Raw genomic sequence first — 17,377 nt, 5'->3', positions numbered from 1 at the left:
GTCGGCTCTTTGGCAGCAGGCTGGGTAGGTTGTGGCACAGCTGCGGCTGCAGCGGCCACTACCATGGCGTGTTTGGCCACGGACGCGAACGTCCTAGCACCACACTTGATCAGCGCGTGATCCGCGCCGCACTGGGGGCAGGGGAGGGTGCACGAAGCATGGCCGAAGGCCCCGCAGCGCGCGCACAAGGGGACATCGCACGCAGCGCGCACGTGGCCACTAGCGCCGCAGCGCCGGCAAACACGTGCGACCCCCTCGTACTCGCACTGCAGGGTGAATTCGGCCACCTGCAGGAAGTTCGGCAGCGGTCGTCGCAAGTCCATCCTCACGCGGCGGTTGCCGCTCGGTATTCCCTCGAACTCCGGCACGAACTCGGTGGTGATGGACTCCACCGGTCCGTACCGCTCCAAGGCCTCTCGCAGCTCTCTCACGTCGAGGTCGTTGGGAAAGCCAAACACGCGCACGGTTGTGCTCAGCTTACCGCGGTACGCGAAGCGTACAGCGGTTCCCTTCACAGTGATGACTGGGTCCGCAAGAAAGGCTTGGACCACCTTCTTGTTCTTGAGACAAATCTCGAATCGTCCAGCCTGAAAGTCCTGGACGCCTCCAATTTCAGCTCTCGTAAATCGCTTTACCAACTCTTTGCAGATGTCGGTGCTGTTTACCCCCTTCGGCACGCGGCCGAAGAAGGTAAACGGACGCAACCTAGGCTGCGGCGGCGCCATCGCAACGACTTAGCTAGACAGCTAGCGCAATGCCTAACCCCTCCTAAGCCTTCACGGCTTTTCCGGACGGCTGAGGTAGGGGCAGGGGAGGTGTTATGAATGGCACTCACAAACGGAGGGGTTCCTAATCCCATAATTGCAACAAGAAGAAGAGGGGTGCAGGAAATGTACGTGGCCATTATTACCACAATAGACGTCTCCTGCACTGCACCTGATTTCTGCCCCCAAAACAGGTTTGGCCGCCATGGTGAAGGGGTTTTTGCACTGCAGAGAAGCTGACTTCTAGGTTTCTTGACTAGCTTCAATACTTTGAAGGAATGTAGTCACGCGCGCCTCTCCTGGCAATTGAATGAACTCTCACTTTTGCTGCTTTTACCTAGATGGCGCTAGCAGTAAAAAAACCTTTAATGACCGAATACAGGTGCAAATACTAATTATCACCATGGTTTGTGCTTCTTATTTTAACTTTATTTTACAGTAATACAATATTTAAAAAAAAGCCAACTCAAACAAGGCTCACGTTGTTGAGTATGACGGCCTTCTCGATTGAGTGCCGTGTAGGAAAAATTGATTATATTTGAAGGCTCAGTATAATCGTGCTAATTGTATAAAGCGCAATTTGCGATCATTTTCACAAATAACTACTATTCTAGTTTCGCCATGCATGATTCCTAGGCTGTAGAATGAGCGGTTTTTCTGGTCAAGCTATGCGATGTGAGGCAGTATTACGGAAATCTTCAAATTGGAAAGGTAATTGAAAACGAACTAGCGAATAAATTTCGATGAAACTTCGTGCACTCAACTTGCGAGTGCACTCAACGTGCACTCGCAAGTATCGCTGTGTTGAAGGTATCTCTCAAGCTCCGGGCCAGCTTGCTGACTGTGGCCACCATTTTGCCTTGAAATCATCAAGAAACCTGCGTTTCGCAGGACTTTCACTAATCGGCGGGTCTTACCTTGTCTCAACTTGTGGCGAATTTAGATCCATCAGCACTTCGTCTATCCTGTTGGGAGCAGTTCCCGCTCATCAAGCATGCGGAGCTGAAGAAAAGGCGGCCACAGGAGTGTTACAAATTTATGCATCTCTCCTGTGGGCAACTTCACTTGAAGAAACTCCAGTGCCATCGAGTTAAGCTTGCAAAGTGTTGGGGAGTCCGCTAAAGCAACAGTAAGGTGCTTCTTCAGTTTTGTATAATACATCAGCACAAGGGGCAGCGTTACCGTTTTGTCCTGTTCGAGTTTTTCACTGGGCTCCAAGAAGGCGACGATCTCCTTCAATAACGTCTTGTTGACGTCTTCCAAGAGAGAATTTCTCTTGAGCCGAGAAGGTCCTCTATCGCGTCGTACTGCTCTAGCACTGTCTTCACCATGGCAAGCTTGAAGTTCCACCTGGTGAATATCTCTTGGCACACTCCGCGTGGTAACAACACTCTGTATGCATATGAATACTTTGCAGCTGTTCCAGCAGGTCAGGTAGCTCCTGAGTGCATCATCGAATGTGTAGCGAAGAACAGTGTTCAAAACGTGAGCGCTGCAGCTCATTCTTGTGTGTGGGCGCAGCGCGTTCATTATGTTGGCACCCTGGTCCGTGACAAACGCCGACACATGCTGAGCATAGTTTCATCAATGTCCAATCTGGCGCTTCTTCCAATAACCTCTTTACGGATGTTGTCTCCCGTCTTGCGCTCAGGGGCAAAGTCACTTGTAAACAAAACAAGGCTCCTCAATTTCCATCATTCACGTAATGCACAGTTGCTGTGATGTGCGCTACTTTCATGTAATCATCAGTCGTCAAGGGTCATCGAGCAGCGACCTTCCTTCATCGCTGACTGGATCTCGGGCATCAGTGTTTCACGAAGTTCGTCTGACTCTCCGTGAAACCGTTCTCGGGTGCGGAAGCACGCTCCTTGAAGAGACACTGCCATACTTGGCGCCGATAGCAATTAATTCGTCGGCGATTTTCAGGAATCCGTCGTCGCAAACGATGACAAACGGCCGCATATCTTTTGCACATTTTGCCCAAGCAGTTGTCAGAGTCATCTTGACGTTCGTCGAAACCTCAGGCTTTTTGTCGTTGAAGAACGAGGAAATGGCAGTGGTGCCACTCGAGTTCTTGCACTTGTGCCGATGCAGGTGCGACGCACCAGTCTTGCCTCCATCGAAGGCAAGGAAGCTTTTGCATTTTTTTGCACTGCACATGCCCTCAAGATATACACGTCAACGACTTCAAGAAAATTGCTCCAAACCTCGATTTTTTTTTTTGGCTTGCTTGGAGACAACCTTTAGTTTTCCGGTAGCGAGCTTGTCTCTTATTTCCGCTGCATTCATTTTACCGACAGAAAAATAAGACTCATCAAAGCCAGCGCGCACCAAAACAGCCAATGCTCATGCCTGAACGAACAGCGATAGCCTCGAACTCAGTGTCCTTCTTGGCATTGAAAACAAAACTAATACAAACTCAAGCATACATACGTAAAAGCTAAGTTCAGCTGGCCGGGCGAAAGACGTAGAAATCAGCCGCTGCGGCAGAAGGGGGAGTCATCATCATCATCATCATCAGCAGCCTGATTATACCCACTGCAGGGCGAAGGCCTCTCCCATATTTCTCCACTTAACCCTCTTTATGACTCTCTTTATTATTATTATTATTTTACCGAGTTCAAATGGGATTTCTTGTTGCTTACAGCTGGTATCGGTGGCTGAATCCCGATAGACGGAGCCGTTTAGGGAAACTTTACCATTCGCAGTGCCTGACTCTACCATTCGCAGTGCAGTACCACAGCAGTTGCCCCAATGGCTGGAGGCCAGCAAGAAGCGGCTGAAAGCACGCGCGGTGCCCAACACCAAGTTAATGGCGCATTATTTGATCACCGGTATGGTTCTCTCGAGCACCCGAATTGCTGCGGGCGAAGGGGTGCGCGCTTTCAGCATGCCGACAGTGCATGCTTACCCATGGCCTGGTTGTAAGAAGGGCGCAAGTTGTAGCACGCGAGAAGCCACTTGTGTGCAACGCCCGACTCAGCTAATCGCTACGAGATGCGTCAGAACCTCGTGGCAGGGGTCCCATTGAGAAGGTCGGAAACCACTGCTGGACGTAGCGGGTCACTCAGATGCCCTTGAGGAAGGGCAGTAACAAGCGTTCGATTGCGGTAGAACTGATAAGGACACAAAGGGGAAATTTCCCACGGAGCGGGTGACCATGTCCTAGGTAAGGAAGGGACCGAGCGAGGGTGGCTCCAGCTGATGCCTGAAGGCACAAGCGACGGCCGTCATTGGAAATGTGAGGCATCGGGAAACACTGCAGGGCAGACGGGCCATTGTCCCACAAAGGCAGTGTGTGTGTTTGGGGGCGACGATCGCCTATAGTTCGGAAGGCACCAAGGAATCTCTGGAAGCCGTGAGAACGGGTCGGTCTGTCCACATTTTTTTTCTTGCGTCTCTCCTGGCAGACAGAGCTTTCTGCAGTGCTAGGACGTATAATACAACCTAGTGCCACTGTACCGCGCTCTTAGCTTCAGGAAAAATGTCTCATAGAGCTTTCTTTTTGAAGTAAGAAGAATTTGCTAGGCACAGCTGGTCTAACTGGTGCAGTAACAAGGATCGGTTATATTGATAATTCTCAGCCAGCAAAATATCAATTTATCGGATCAATAATATTTCGCTATTGTTTATTAATAATAATAATAATAATAATAATAATAATAATAATAATAATAATAATAATAATAATAATAATAATAATAATAATAATAATAATAATTGGTTTACAGGAAAGGAAATTAAGGTGCAGTATCTGTCATACTTTTTTATACCAATTTTAAATGGGACGTTCTTGACAACCCGTATGGAAGTGATCATTTACCTGTCATAATAAGTCTAACATCCTCACCATCTATCTCTTTAACCAAACCACGGCGGTGGAAACTTCACGCAATGATTGCCGCTATACAAATTGGTATTTCTCAGAGAGTTTGATGTTATTTTAGTGTTGATAAATTTAGGGAGGTTGCTGTGTATCGCACCGATGTTAGGGCGCGTGTTTCTCGAGTTGTGGACCAATTCATGTAACAAGCTTAGTGCTTGGGGTTAAAATATTTCTGTGCTACGCTCTGGGATGTAATGCATCTTCGGCTGTGCCGAGTCAGAGGTCTCGCCTATATTTAGCCAGTCTTTTTTTAGATGTATCTTTCTGTTGTACACTTTTCAAGGTGCCCACACTCGTAGTTATAGCACATTTCTGTATATAGAAATTCGAGTTTCACCTCTCATTCCTAGCATCGTATAAATCTTCTCGACGGGACACCTCTGGTGCAAGTAGGGCGACGGGGAGTTCCAAGCCGCTCGCAGGGCGACAAGAGCGGCGAAGTACACAGAACAAGCGTTTCTGACCGCTAACGTTTCTTTGCCAGTCGCGGAAACAATGAAGTCATCAAGTTCAGTGTAAAAAAAAAAAATCGTGTAAAATAAAACAAATAAACTCACCCAAAAGAGAAGGGACGCGCAAAAGAAACCTTTAACACAAAGGACTGGGGTCGGGTGCTGTTACCTGCGTTAGGCTTGGCCCTCGTTTTTTTTTCTTCTCTGCTTTGGGGAGTCGGGGACTGTTCGTGCAGGCTGGTCGAGGTGTCCCTTTGCCCGGAGCCGGCCACCGCAGGCGCAAAGCTGAACGTTCAAAACAACCATTCACTTCAATATAGGTTGTTTTTACGGCCGGCGCGATGTCTAAATATTCGATAAATTGACCTAACAACATTTCTTTTTAATTTCGCGTGTTCAATTAATGGCCGCTTGGCCGATTCTCTATGAAGACTAAAAGGAAAAGCGCCTTTTAATGCATGTATATGTTTGAATATGTGTTGAATATCCGCCTCTGCTGCCGCGGTCTTCACGGCACGACATTTGGGCCATCCCACTGACAACGGGGGATGGACGTACACGGACTGGAATCACCCATTCTTCACCGCGGGGTACGGCTGTGTGCTCGTGTGTTGTGTAGTGGGGTCGGCGGGTGGCGCGCGAGGGAGCGCTCCCTTCTAAAAGAGACACTCAGCGTTTCCGGAGCAGTGCGGTTCATTGAGACGCCCTCCGACCAGTGTCATAGTGAATGCAGTTTGGAGAATTAAAAGTCATGTTGTTGTTTTAAAAGTTCTCCCTAACGTCATTGAATAACGAACATATTTTTTGGTGCCGAAACCCGGGAGTAGCGAAGAACAACGGCAACTTGAAACCAGCGTTCCAACTGCAACGGACGACAGCGATGGAGCGTCTCCAAACAAAGAGAGAAGTTACGCGCGCCGAACTGAACCGACTCGACGAGGAGCTTGAGCGACTAACGACGGCGGATGACTTCGGCCCCCAGCAACGAGACCTCCTCGCGGAAATATCAGATGAGTTGGATATTGTTTCGAGAGATTTTAAACAGTTAGATGCCTTGATTGATCCGCATGTGCGTGACGAAGGCCTCGCGAAAGAATACAAAGGTGTTCGTCAGTGCCAAGCTCTCATGACACGAATGCGGACAAAGCTTCGGCGTTTCAGCGAAACAAGTTCTAACGGTGCAACAAGCACATTGAATGCAGAAGAAACCGCGTCCAGATTACCTGCTGCCCGTTCGGGACAACTGAGGAAAAACTACGCCGAGTGAAGCTCCGGCTACGAAGCCAGTACGACCGCAAGGAGCACAGCGTCGAAGCCCTCGAAATTGAAGAAATCTGCTCCGACCAACTGCTGCTTCCAGAAAACGCTGTTGAGATGAGTCAGGTGGCTGATTTGAAATTAGCGGATGTTACCATCTCACCAACTCGCCTCTCCACACAAGGCATCGAAATTCTAATAGGCTCTGATTATCATTGGACTTTTGTGCGCGCAAAAGTAAAGAAAGTGCGTGGGCCCTTGGTTGCGCTGAAGGCTGACTTCGGATGGACTTTTCAAGGGCAGATACCACTGTCTGCTTCAGGTGTGTCGTGTTCCACCGTTGCCGTTCTGCGCACCAGCGTCTGTGAAAAGGACGCCAACCTATGATGGTCTATGATGCAGCCATCCGTGACTACATAGATAAAGGCTTTGCTGAAATGGTTCCAGCCGACGACAGCACCTCGTCTCGAGTGTATTATATGCCTCATCGTGCTGTTTTCCGTTCAGAGAGCACCAATATTAAGTTCGCATAGTGTTCGATGCATCTTCGAAAGCACAAGGCTGCTTGTCACTTATCGATGCCCTCAGTACCGGACCGAACCTAAAACCCCGACCTGCTGAGGCTTATTCTGAATTTTCGATGCCACAAAAATGACCGCGGACATCGAGAAGGCCTTTCTTCAGATTGGTATCAAGGACCGCGACGTACTGCGATTCCTCTGGTATTCATATGCGTCATGTGAGGGCTCATCAGAAGAGGTCTGGCGCATGACAAGAGTGCCTTTTGGCGCCACAAGTAGTCCCTTTATGTTGGCTGCCACCATACGACATCATCTGGCTAACGTCTCTGAGGACCTCTCTCACTCCGCACTAATCTTAGGCAGCTGCCTGTACGTCGGCGATTTGATAGCCAGAGTCAGCTACACGTAAGAGGCGACGAAATTTAATGAGGAGGCACAGCAAATAATGAACTCAGCAGGGATGAAACTGCGAAAGTGGAGTTCCAACAACGAACTCCTGCAACAACGGTTCGATGCTGACGGCGTTGTAAATGCCTGCGCTGACACTGCGACGACGACTTCAGCCATGGCAAGAGTGTTGGGGCTCGAGTCGGACAGAGAAAACGACGAGCTGAAGTATTCCTTAAAAACTGCTTCTTACTGTCAACAGGAACACTAAACGCTTCGTGCTCCAAGCCTCAGCGAGAATCTTCGATCCACTCGGTCTCCTGAGCCCAGTGGTACTTGGTTTAGATTGGGATGAGCCACTGCCGCAAAGTGTGAGTGAATAGTGGTGGAAAGGGTCCAAATGGCTTGAGGGGTCCCCAACATCCTGGCCTAACACAACGGCTGATATTTCGACCGAGAGAGCCGACAATGAAAGGAAAAGTAAAAAGCTAGCGGTCAGCCATGTTGCAGAACAAGCACCTTTGCCGATGATAGAAATTACGCGCTTCAGAAATCTTAATCGCCTACAGCGACTCACAACTTGGATCCGACGCTTTGTTCACAACGGTAATCGGAAAGAGGATCGACTTGAGGCCCCGTTCAGCGCACCCGAAAACCAACAGGCGCAGAAATGTTTGCTCCAGGAGGTGTTTCCTGGTCGAGATGGAAGAACGCGTTCCAGCATGATCCGTTTGCCAGGTGGCACTGCAGTAAGACAGCCAATCAACGTTTGCACCCGTTGGAAGCCAGAAATTAATGAGCTAGCGCTCATTAGGATGTTGAATATTCCTGGGGCCGCCTCCGCTACTGCGGTCTTCACGGCATGACATTTGGACCATCCCACTGACAACGGGGGATGGACGTACACGGACTGGAATCACCCATTCTTCACCGCGGGGTACGGCTGTGTGCGCGTGTGTTGTGTAGTGGGGTCGGCGGGTGGCGCGCGGAAGGAGCGCTCCCTTCTAAAAGAGACAGCGTTTCCGGAGCAGTGCGGTTCATTGAGACGCTCTCCGACCAGTGTCATAGTGAGTGCAGTTTGGAGAATTAAAAGTCATGTTGTTGTTGTTTTAAAAGTTCTCCCTAACGTCATTGAATAACGAACAGAATATATGAAGGTTCCAAAAACAATGTAATCTTGTCCAAAGGTATTTCTCGCTGCTTAGAGAAGTTTCTTTCCGCGGAGGTGAGGCGAAGGCAAACAATCAAAGACTGTCTTAGAGCAGACGGCTGCCTGCCGGGCAGTTGAACGAAGGCCCTTCTCCAGTGGCTCTTCAGTTCAGTTCAATCGTTCAGTGGTGTCCGACTCTTCGTGACCCTATGGACCATGTCACGCCACGCTTTCCGGTCTCTCACTATCTTCCTAACATCACATAACTTCATCTGCAGTGCCTCGAGGATGCCATCTAACCACCGCGTTCGCTGCCTACCCCTTTTCCGCCGACCCTCAACCTTTCCTAGCATCAAATCTTTCTCCAGCGACTCCTCTCTTCTGATCAGATGACCAAAGTAGCTGAGCTTTAACTTTAGAATTTGACCCTCCAATGAGCATTCAGGTTTTATGGTCGACAATATCGACTGATTTGATCTTCTGGCAGTCCAAGGAACTCTCAAGAGTCTTCGCCAGCACCACAATTCAAATGCGTCAATTCTTCGGCGGTCAGCCTTTTTCACAGTCCAACTCTCGCATCCATACATCACAACTGGAAAGACCATAGCATGAGTTATACGGATCTTGGTTGGCAGACTAATGTCTCTGCTCTTTACTAGGCGGTCAAGGCTAACCATTGCTCTTTTTCCCAGAAGCAGGCGTCTCCTAATTTCATGGCTGCAGTCTCCTTCTGAGGTAATCTTGGAGCCCAAGAAGAGAAAATCTGTCACAGCTTCCACTTCTTGTCCATTGATGCTCCAGGATTTGATAGGACAAGACGCCATGATCTTTGTCTTTTTAATGTTCAGTTTAAGCCCGAACTTCTCACTCTCTTCTTGTACGCGCATCAGAAGTCTCTTGAGTTCCACTTCACTTTCTGCCATTAAAGTGGTATCATCCGCATATCTAAGGTTGTTGATACGTTTTCCAGCAATCTTCACTCCATCTGAAGACTCGTCCAGACCGGCCTTCCTCATGATGCACTCTGCATATAGGTTAAATAGGCAGGGCGACAGTATGCAGCCTTGCCTCACTCCTTTCTCGATCGGAAACCAATCGGTAAGACCATGCCCAGTTCTGACTGTGGCCTCTTGCCCTTCATACAGGTTCCTGAGGAGACTGATGAGGTGAATTGGAACTCCCATCTCTTGGAGAGCTTGCCACAATCTGCTGTGATCTACGCAGTCAAATACTTTCGCATAATCAATAAAGCAGAAATAGATGGGTTTCTGGAACTCTCTTGCTTTTTCCATGATCCAGCGAAGATTGGCAATTTGGTCTCTAGTTCCTCTGCCCTTGCGAAACCCAGCTTGCACGTCCGGAAGCTCCCGATCCACATACTGCTGCAGCCTACCTTGGAGGATTTTCAACATCACCTTGCTAGCATGCGAAATAAGCGCGATCGTGCGGTAGTTGGAACAATCTTTGACACTGCCTTTCTTTGGAATGGGGATGTAAACTGACCTCCTCCAATCCTGTGGCCACTGCAGGGTTTTCCAAATCTTCTGACATAATGTATGCAGAATGTTAACAGCGTCATGGTTGAGGTTTTGAAGCAACTCAGCTGGAATGTCATCAATTCCGCTAGCTTTGTTCTTAGCAAGTCTGGCTAAGGCCCATTCAACTTCACTCTTCAGGATGCCCGGCTCGAGATCAGTAATCACAACCGTCTTATGTTGGGTTTGCACATTCGGGTCCTTCTTGTACAGTTCTTCTGTGTATTCCTGCCACCTCTTCTTTATCTCTGAGGCTTCAGTGAGGTCCTTGCCTCGTTTGTCCTTTATCACGCCCAGCTTAGCACAGAAGCTTCCTTTGATATCTTTGATTGTCTTATACAGAGCTCTTGTGTTCCTTAATTGGCTGTTGTCCTCAACTGCTTGGCACTGTATGTTCAGGAAGGCATTCTTATCTCTCCTTGCTATTTTCTGAAAATCCGCATTGAGAACCTTGTATCTTTCTCTTTTCCCCATAACTTTTGCCATCCTCCTTTCCTCAGCTATTTGCAGAGCCTCTTCAGATAACCAGTTTGCTTTCTTGCATTTCTTTTGCTTTGGAACTACCTTAGTAGCAACTTCTTGTATTATATTACGAACATCAGTCCACATCTCTTCGGGCTCTCTGTCTTCTAGATCTAATTCTTGAAATCGATTCCTCACTTCCACAGCATATTCTAATGGAATTTGATCCAGATCATACCTGAAAGGCCTTCTAGTTTTCTGCGTTTTCCTCAATCGAAGCTTAATTTTGGCAACAAGAAGCTGATGATCGGTGCCACAATCGGCCCCAGGCCTTGTTTTTACTGCTTGTATAGCACTTCTCCATCTCTGCCGGCAAAGAAAATAATCGATCTGATTCCTGTACAGACCGTCCGGTGAAGTCCATGTGTACAGGCGCCTCTTGTGCTGCTGAATATGAGTATTCGCTATGGTCAGGTTGTTTTCTCTTATGTGGCCCCAAATGTCCACTCAATAGCGATAACACAAAACCTAGCAGGTACGAGCGGATTTTGCTAGATCCGACAGTGTCTGCTCACTGATAGCTAAAAAATTCCAAACTAGCGATGTTGCGTACTTTAATATGCACGTGCTGGTGAAAAGTGGTTTGCGTTCAAGAATTCCATAAGACCTCCGCGGTAGTACAGCACGCTGCTGGGTGTCGCGCTTTTTCATTTTAACTGTTTCGCTTGTGTCGTTTAACGCCGCCAGGCATGCGCGTGACGCTGATTAAACTCAGAGCTTTCTCTCATTCGGCATCAACAAAAGTATAGTAGCGGTTTATTCATAAATCACTGTTATGGTTTTAATGCCAGGATTCCTTCATTTCTGAACGAAGCGCAAAACATCTATAGCCCCAGCCCGGCCTGGGCCCGCCACATAAAGTCCGAGCCCGGCCCAGGCCCGCAACGTCAAGCCCAAAGCCCGAGCCCGGTACGCGGGCCGGGCCTGGGCTTTCGGACCGGCCCGAGCCCGTGCAGAGCTCTAGTACTTATATATGTGGGACAGCTTTGTTGCTAAATGAGCCGGTACGGCTTGATTCGTTTCAACTTTGAAAGCTCGCGTTCGGTCTGCCGTCAATTACACTCTCTTACCGTTAGACAGTGGGCGTTTGGATGACAGCGTATATATATATATATATAGACCTTTGCAACGAGGGACTCCTAGGCGTCACCATATTGCCCGCTGGGCTGTCTGCGCCTGACGTCAACACGGTGGAGGCGGCAGGAGAACCGGTTTGCAACAGTCCAGAAAGGAGGCGTTTCGGCAACCTTCTCGCCCGATGCAAATGTCTCTCTCTCTCTCTCTCTCTCTATATATATATATATATATATATATATATATATATATATATATATATATATATGCAAATCTTGAAACATATGCGGAACTCTTCTGCACACTTTGATGCCAGGAGAGTATTGTGATATAATAGCATGTCGATTGTTGATTACCCTAACACTCACAAATGAGCATATAACAAGCTCGGCAGTGTTGGCAAGACCGGAAAGGACAGCAAGGTCGTTGTTCTTTTCTAGACTAAGCAAGCTTTTCAGGAATATCTACGTAGCAGCCTATCAGAAAATCCCTTTTCAGACTTTCACAAGTAAGCATGACGTCATGTTTCAAATCCGAATATATTGGAACTCAAACGTATTACTAAATTAAGTGCACTTTTTCTATGTGTTCATGTTTTTTTCATCGCAGTTTCAATGTTCACTGGTGTAAATTTGCACGACCCTGTTGGCCACGTTCGTTCTTTTATCTCCATCCGTCGGAAAGGGTTTTTTTCTTCCGAAACTGGTGGTACTTCTTACTATTCACCCCGTAACTAACGCCATCACGTTCTTCCGCACCTGTTCGTAAAGGAACCAGCATGCAGCGCGCTCTAATTGTATGATGAAGAGGGATGAAAAAAAAAACAACGAAAAAAACAACTATATTTTACCGAAGTTGGGCTGTGCGCCAGTTTGCTTCGGCTCGAGAAGCCGGACCGAAACAGCGGAAGAAAGCTTCACAAAACAGTGATCAGTGATGTGTTTTTTTCCGCTGTCTCGTCCCTGTATGACGCGCTGAAGCACCTGCTCACACTGAAAAAAAAAAAAAATCAATAATAAAGCTGGAAACCTAAAACGACAGGTGCGTGTACTCATTGTGCGCCTGTCGGCCTCTTTGCCTCATTAAGCATCGCTTCGATAGCTTTACGGAGGGAAATGAGGTATCCTTTGAAAAGTGCTGTCATTATTAGATCTTTCCGCCACCGCTCTCTCTCCGGAGTTTCCTCCTCGCCGCTTCCAGCCTCCCCAGCCTCCTCCGCTCTCCCATTGGCCAGTGCGGGTCACGTGTAATCGCGCGTTGCGCTTTTGTATATTTTTTCTTTTGTATATTTTTTTGGAATGGGAGCAGTTAGGGATAAGGGTAGATGGAGAATACCTCAGTAATCTGCGATTTGCTGATGCCATTGCTTTGCTAAGCAACTCGGGGGATGAACTGCAAATAATGATTGATGACCTAGACAGAAAAAGTAGAAAGGTAGGCTTGAAAATCAATATGCAGAAGACTAAGGTAATGTTCAACAGCCTCGGGAAGGAACAGCAGTTTACATTAGGTAGCGAAATACTGGAAGTAGTAGGCGAATATGTCTACTTAGGACAGGTAGTAACCGCAGATCCGGACCACGAAAAGGAAATAACAAGAAGAATACGATTGGGATGGAGCGCATTTGGCAAGCACTCGCAAATTATGACTAGCAGCTTACCGGTATCGCTCAAGAGGAAAGTATACAACAGTTGCATCTTGCCTGTACTCACCTATGGGGCTGAAACGTGGAGGCTAACCAAGAGAGTTCTACTTAAGTTGAGGACAACCCAGAGGGCTATGGAACGAAAAATGGTAGGGGTAACATTAAGAGATAGGAAGCGTGCAGATTGGGTCAGAGAAATAACTCAAGTTACCGACATTCTAGTGGAAATTAAGAAGAAGAAATGGACATGGGCAGGACATGTAGTGCGAAGAGAGGATAACCGATGGTCGCTGAGGGTAACAAACTGGATTCCAAGGGAAGGAAAGCGTAGTAGGGGGCGGCAGAAAGTTAGGTGGGCGGATGAGATTAAGACGTTCGCAGGGGTCAAGTGGATGCAGCTAGCACAGAACCGGGTTAAGTGGAGAAATATGGGAGAGGCCTTCGCCCTGCAGTGGGTATAATCAGGCTGATGATGATGATGATGATGATATTTTTTCTTTTCCGGCGCACGCTGGTCACCATTTTCGGACCAGCGTAACGAAACGGCTGCAGTGTGTAGCGATCGTGGAGAACCACGCATCCCTCCGAAACGCCGCGCGCCGCGGAGGATGAAGGGGACAAAAGTATTCCTTCTCTTCTGGGGTTGAGTAACCCAAACGGGTTGCTCGATAGCGCCGCGTTTCCCTCTTCCCTCGCCGGGCGCAGGAGCGCACCGCTAGGCGTCGCAGACGCGACGCTCATTGGCCGAAAAAGGACAAAGGGCAAGATGCGCCGAGATCGGCGGGAACCGGCTACCGCCGAGGAGAGACGACAGCGAGCCGCGACAACGGAAGGACGCAAGGTAAATACCTCCCCGCTATACTTCTTTGTTGTCGCCATCTTGCCCTTCGAAGTGTCAGGCCCCATCCAAAAGGATAGGGTCTCCAGCAAGACCTTCACCAGCGTTCTTTTTGGGAAGACCCAATAAACATCTGGTTCCGGGCAAAGTCCTGTTCTGTGTTGTGTCGTATTTTGCATTACTACTTTGCGGCCGTGAGAACGGCTGCACGTGGTGTGTGATCGCGGGAGCTCTGTGTTTGCGGCCTAGACCTCAGAAGAGGCTCGACGGCTTAATAAGAACCCCCACAACTGGCGCCCCAACGTGGTTCTCTCGTGCAGAAGCACTTGAGCTACTCGCTCCCGCCGGACACAATGCCAGACCAGCAGAGTAATCTGCCTGATCTGATGTGGCTCGCAGAGCTCAGCCCCGGGTACAGGGAAAGCCCGGCCCACGGCTCGCTCGCCGCTAGCGCGACTCTACAGACGGGACAATTCGCCGCTGCAGGAGCAGCCAGCGAAACACGACGCCCGCAGGCAGATTCCGGCAGACGCCGCGCAATGCCGCCCTCAAGAATTGGCGCGCCCCTGAACTACGCGCGAGAAGCACCAGGCACGCCATGTCCGCCCTCGCAGCTACCAAACGGCAGCACAGGGGCCGCGCCAACCCCGCCGGCGATCTCGCCACTCGTCGCGGCACCCGAGAGCGAGGCAGCGGCAAACGCCGAGAACCTCGCAGGAGTCCTCCCCAACGCATTCCAGCAAGCGCTGCAGTCCTTGCAACCCACCCCGCGTATAGGGGAGAAAACCTGGGCCAGGGGGCGCTGCGCCGCTCTGTGCGTCAGCGCCCTCCATGGAGACCCCGTCAAAATCTACGCGCAGCCCGGCCGCGTCGTCTGCTAGCCGCCGCATAGAAAAGCATGTTGTCGTCTGCTCCGCGCTGCTCTCCAGCACGTGTTTGCGCGCGCGCGCTCGGTTGTTTCTCTCCTCCTCCGGCCGCATTGTGGCCACCGTCGCGCTCTAACAATGAGGGGGGAAGAAGAAAGAAAGAAAAGAACTAGAAGGAAAATAATGACGGCGCACTTTTTTCGCGAAGCTTGTGTGGAAACGGTAATGGGATGGTTGTGGGCCTTTCTTATTTTTTTTTTTTTTTGGGGGGGGGGGATATCTCGTACCGTTCGTGTGTCGTACTTCTCTAACTGGCGGTGCTGAAGCAGCCATCGTGGAACCGGGTCGGCCTCAAGAAACAGATATTCGTCATTAATGCGATCACTTTACGTCAATCATCCTATCCTCATACGCGATCCTGCTTCGGGAGCTCAAAACTGCGCGTTCGCTATAGGAGATAACTGAACTAGGAATTGCGCAGCGTAACAGTGGAATTAAGAAGACAAAGATTTCCGTGGAGAGATGTCCCCGTCTGCACGGAAAGTCGTCAGACATTTCCTCGCTGTTCGTCTCGTGGAGAGGAAACTGCCGCAAAAATGGCATGCCTCGGCTTCTGGGGAATGACCCAGGTCGTTAAGAAACCCCTCATCGTTAACGGTAGCTAGGTCATTGATTTCGGATCGCAGCGCCGCAGCAGTGAACTTCCCCTGGCCGGTGTCGGCAGGAACCAAAGGGTAAGGCGGCATGCTTTGTGCCTTTGTAGGGAACGCATCCTAAACGCACCGAAAACAGGCCCCACGGCGCCGGCAGCACTGCCTAAAACGTTTGTCCCCAAAGAGCTGAATAGGCCCCTTTCAAGTGACCAGTTACAAAGGGAAAGGAAGGAGCACTCGAAGGCTGGACCCTTCATTCTGTGAACATGGACAGAGGCATCAAGAGGTGCCGCCTCAAGTCCTTCAAGATACCTGTCGTTTGCCTCCCGCCTCCAAGCAGCCAATTCGCGTTCTTTTTTTTTTATGTATGTCTGAGCCTGCCAACAAGCGCTCTTTGAAAACAATGTCTGGCGATCAATTAATCATAATTTCTTGCTTTCAAAAGCACCGATAAAAAACATGCCTCCAGCCAGCCTCTATGTCAGCCGGGGCACAGAAAAAAGCAAAATTAAGAAATCCCACTGGCAAAGAGCGCCGGCTTTGCGCGCGAGAACGCGCCACCAACCCCCCTCGTCCTCACTCTCCTTCTCCCGCTCCGCGTGCACGCGCGGCTGAACGTAGCACGCGCTCCCGAGCGAGCGGGCTACGCAGACTCCGCAGAAAGCCACGCGCAGCGCGGGCGCGGATGCGCGTAGGTTTTGTAGTTCCTCTCCGCTCCGCTGGAAACCGAGCGCTGGCGTCGCGGAGCAAACTCCAGCTTTGGTTCCCTATCGGAACACCGATCCCAACGTACAGCGGCTACGGCGATCAAATGAGCGCCAACAGCTTTCTCCTGGCGCTAGACCAGTACGGCCAAGTCAACGGCTGCAGCGAGACCCACATGCTGCGAAGAGTGATACCAGTGGCACTGGTTGACCAAGCCGCTCGGTGGCACCGTTTGGTAGGTCACACAGCGAGCACTACGGCTGAATTCCGCAGTATGTTTAGGGAGGAATTCCTTCCTCACGACTACCAGCAGCGAATGCGGCGAGAATTGGAACTCCGAACCCAAGCTCCCGACGAGTCGCTCGTCGAATACGTCAGGGCGATGCAGGAGCTTTACGATTACGCCGATCCCAACGCTTCGAACACGGAGCAAGTGGAACGAGTAATCCGACAGAGCCACCCCACCTTTGCTCTTTACCTGCGGGGAAGTCGCTGCAGGAACCTGAATGAGCTTGCCGTGGAAGCGCGTCGGGTGCAAGCCGAAATTTCAGCTGCCCGTGCGTACCGGCCCCCGCCACCCCCATCAGATTGTCTGGAGCCCAGCTGCGCCTGGAATGGCAGTGCGCGTTCAAGGAGTGAAAACGCTCGAACGTCACGTGTTTCAGGTGAGGGCGCTTTCCCGGGAATCTCGGATCGCGCTCTTGATCCCTACTCAAACGGGCCGAGGATCATCGAAGCTGTGCGAGAGGAAAAGTGGTCAACCTCACGCCGACCGCCCGACAGAGATTACCAAACACGGTCAAACGATCGAGCGCTGGTGACGCGTGCGGACGGGCAGCGTAACATGGTGGTGGCACCGGCTCAACAAGCTCTCACGGACGGCCGTACGCGAGAGCAGCCTCGTCTGCCTAGAGCCCGGAATCCCGGGCCATGCTTCTCTTGTGGCCAAGTTGGTCACTTAGCTCGTGCCTGTCCTGCGAGTCAGGGAAACGAGGTAGGCCGCCGGTAGCAGCGCCGGCGGCCGAAGCTGATCCGAGCGACGGAGCTTCAATAGTGGCACCCTCACTTCTCAGGATCGGAACACCGACCACTACCAGGGCTCCGTTCATAGACCTTGCGATA

General features: G+C 50.2%; 1 protein-coding gene and 1 pseudogene across 5 annotated transcripts in view; one reads left to right on the top strand and one right to left on the bottom strand.

Annotated features, from left to right (window-relative positions):
- The window catches only part of LOC146203324 (uncharacterized), a 492,360-nt gene that overhangs the window by 333,925 nt on the left and 141,058 nt on the right, over positions 1-17,377 (top strand). The gene's annotated exons all lie outside the window — the stretch shown is intronic.
- On the bottom strand, positions 1,524-2,095 carry LOC146203325 (uncharacterized; annotated as a pseudogene).

Source organism: Amblyomma maculatum, chromosome 1 (assembly GCF_055883805.1).
Source record: "Amblyomma maculatum isolate TAMU_Amacu chromosome 1, ASM5588380v1, whole genome shotgun sequence".
Classification (NCBI taxonomy): Eukaryota; Metazoa; Arthropoda; class Arachnida; order Ixodida; family Ixodidae; genus Amblyomma; species Amblyomma maculatum.
This window is presented reverse-complemented; position numbering and strand designations above follow the sequence as displayed.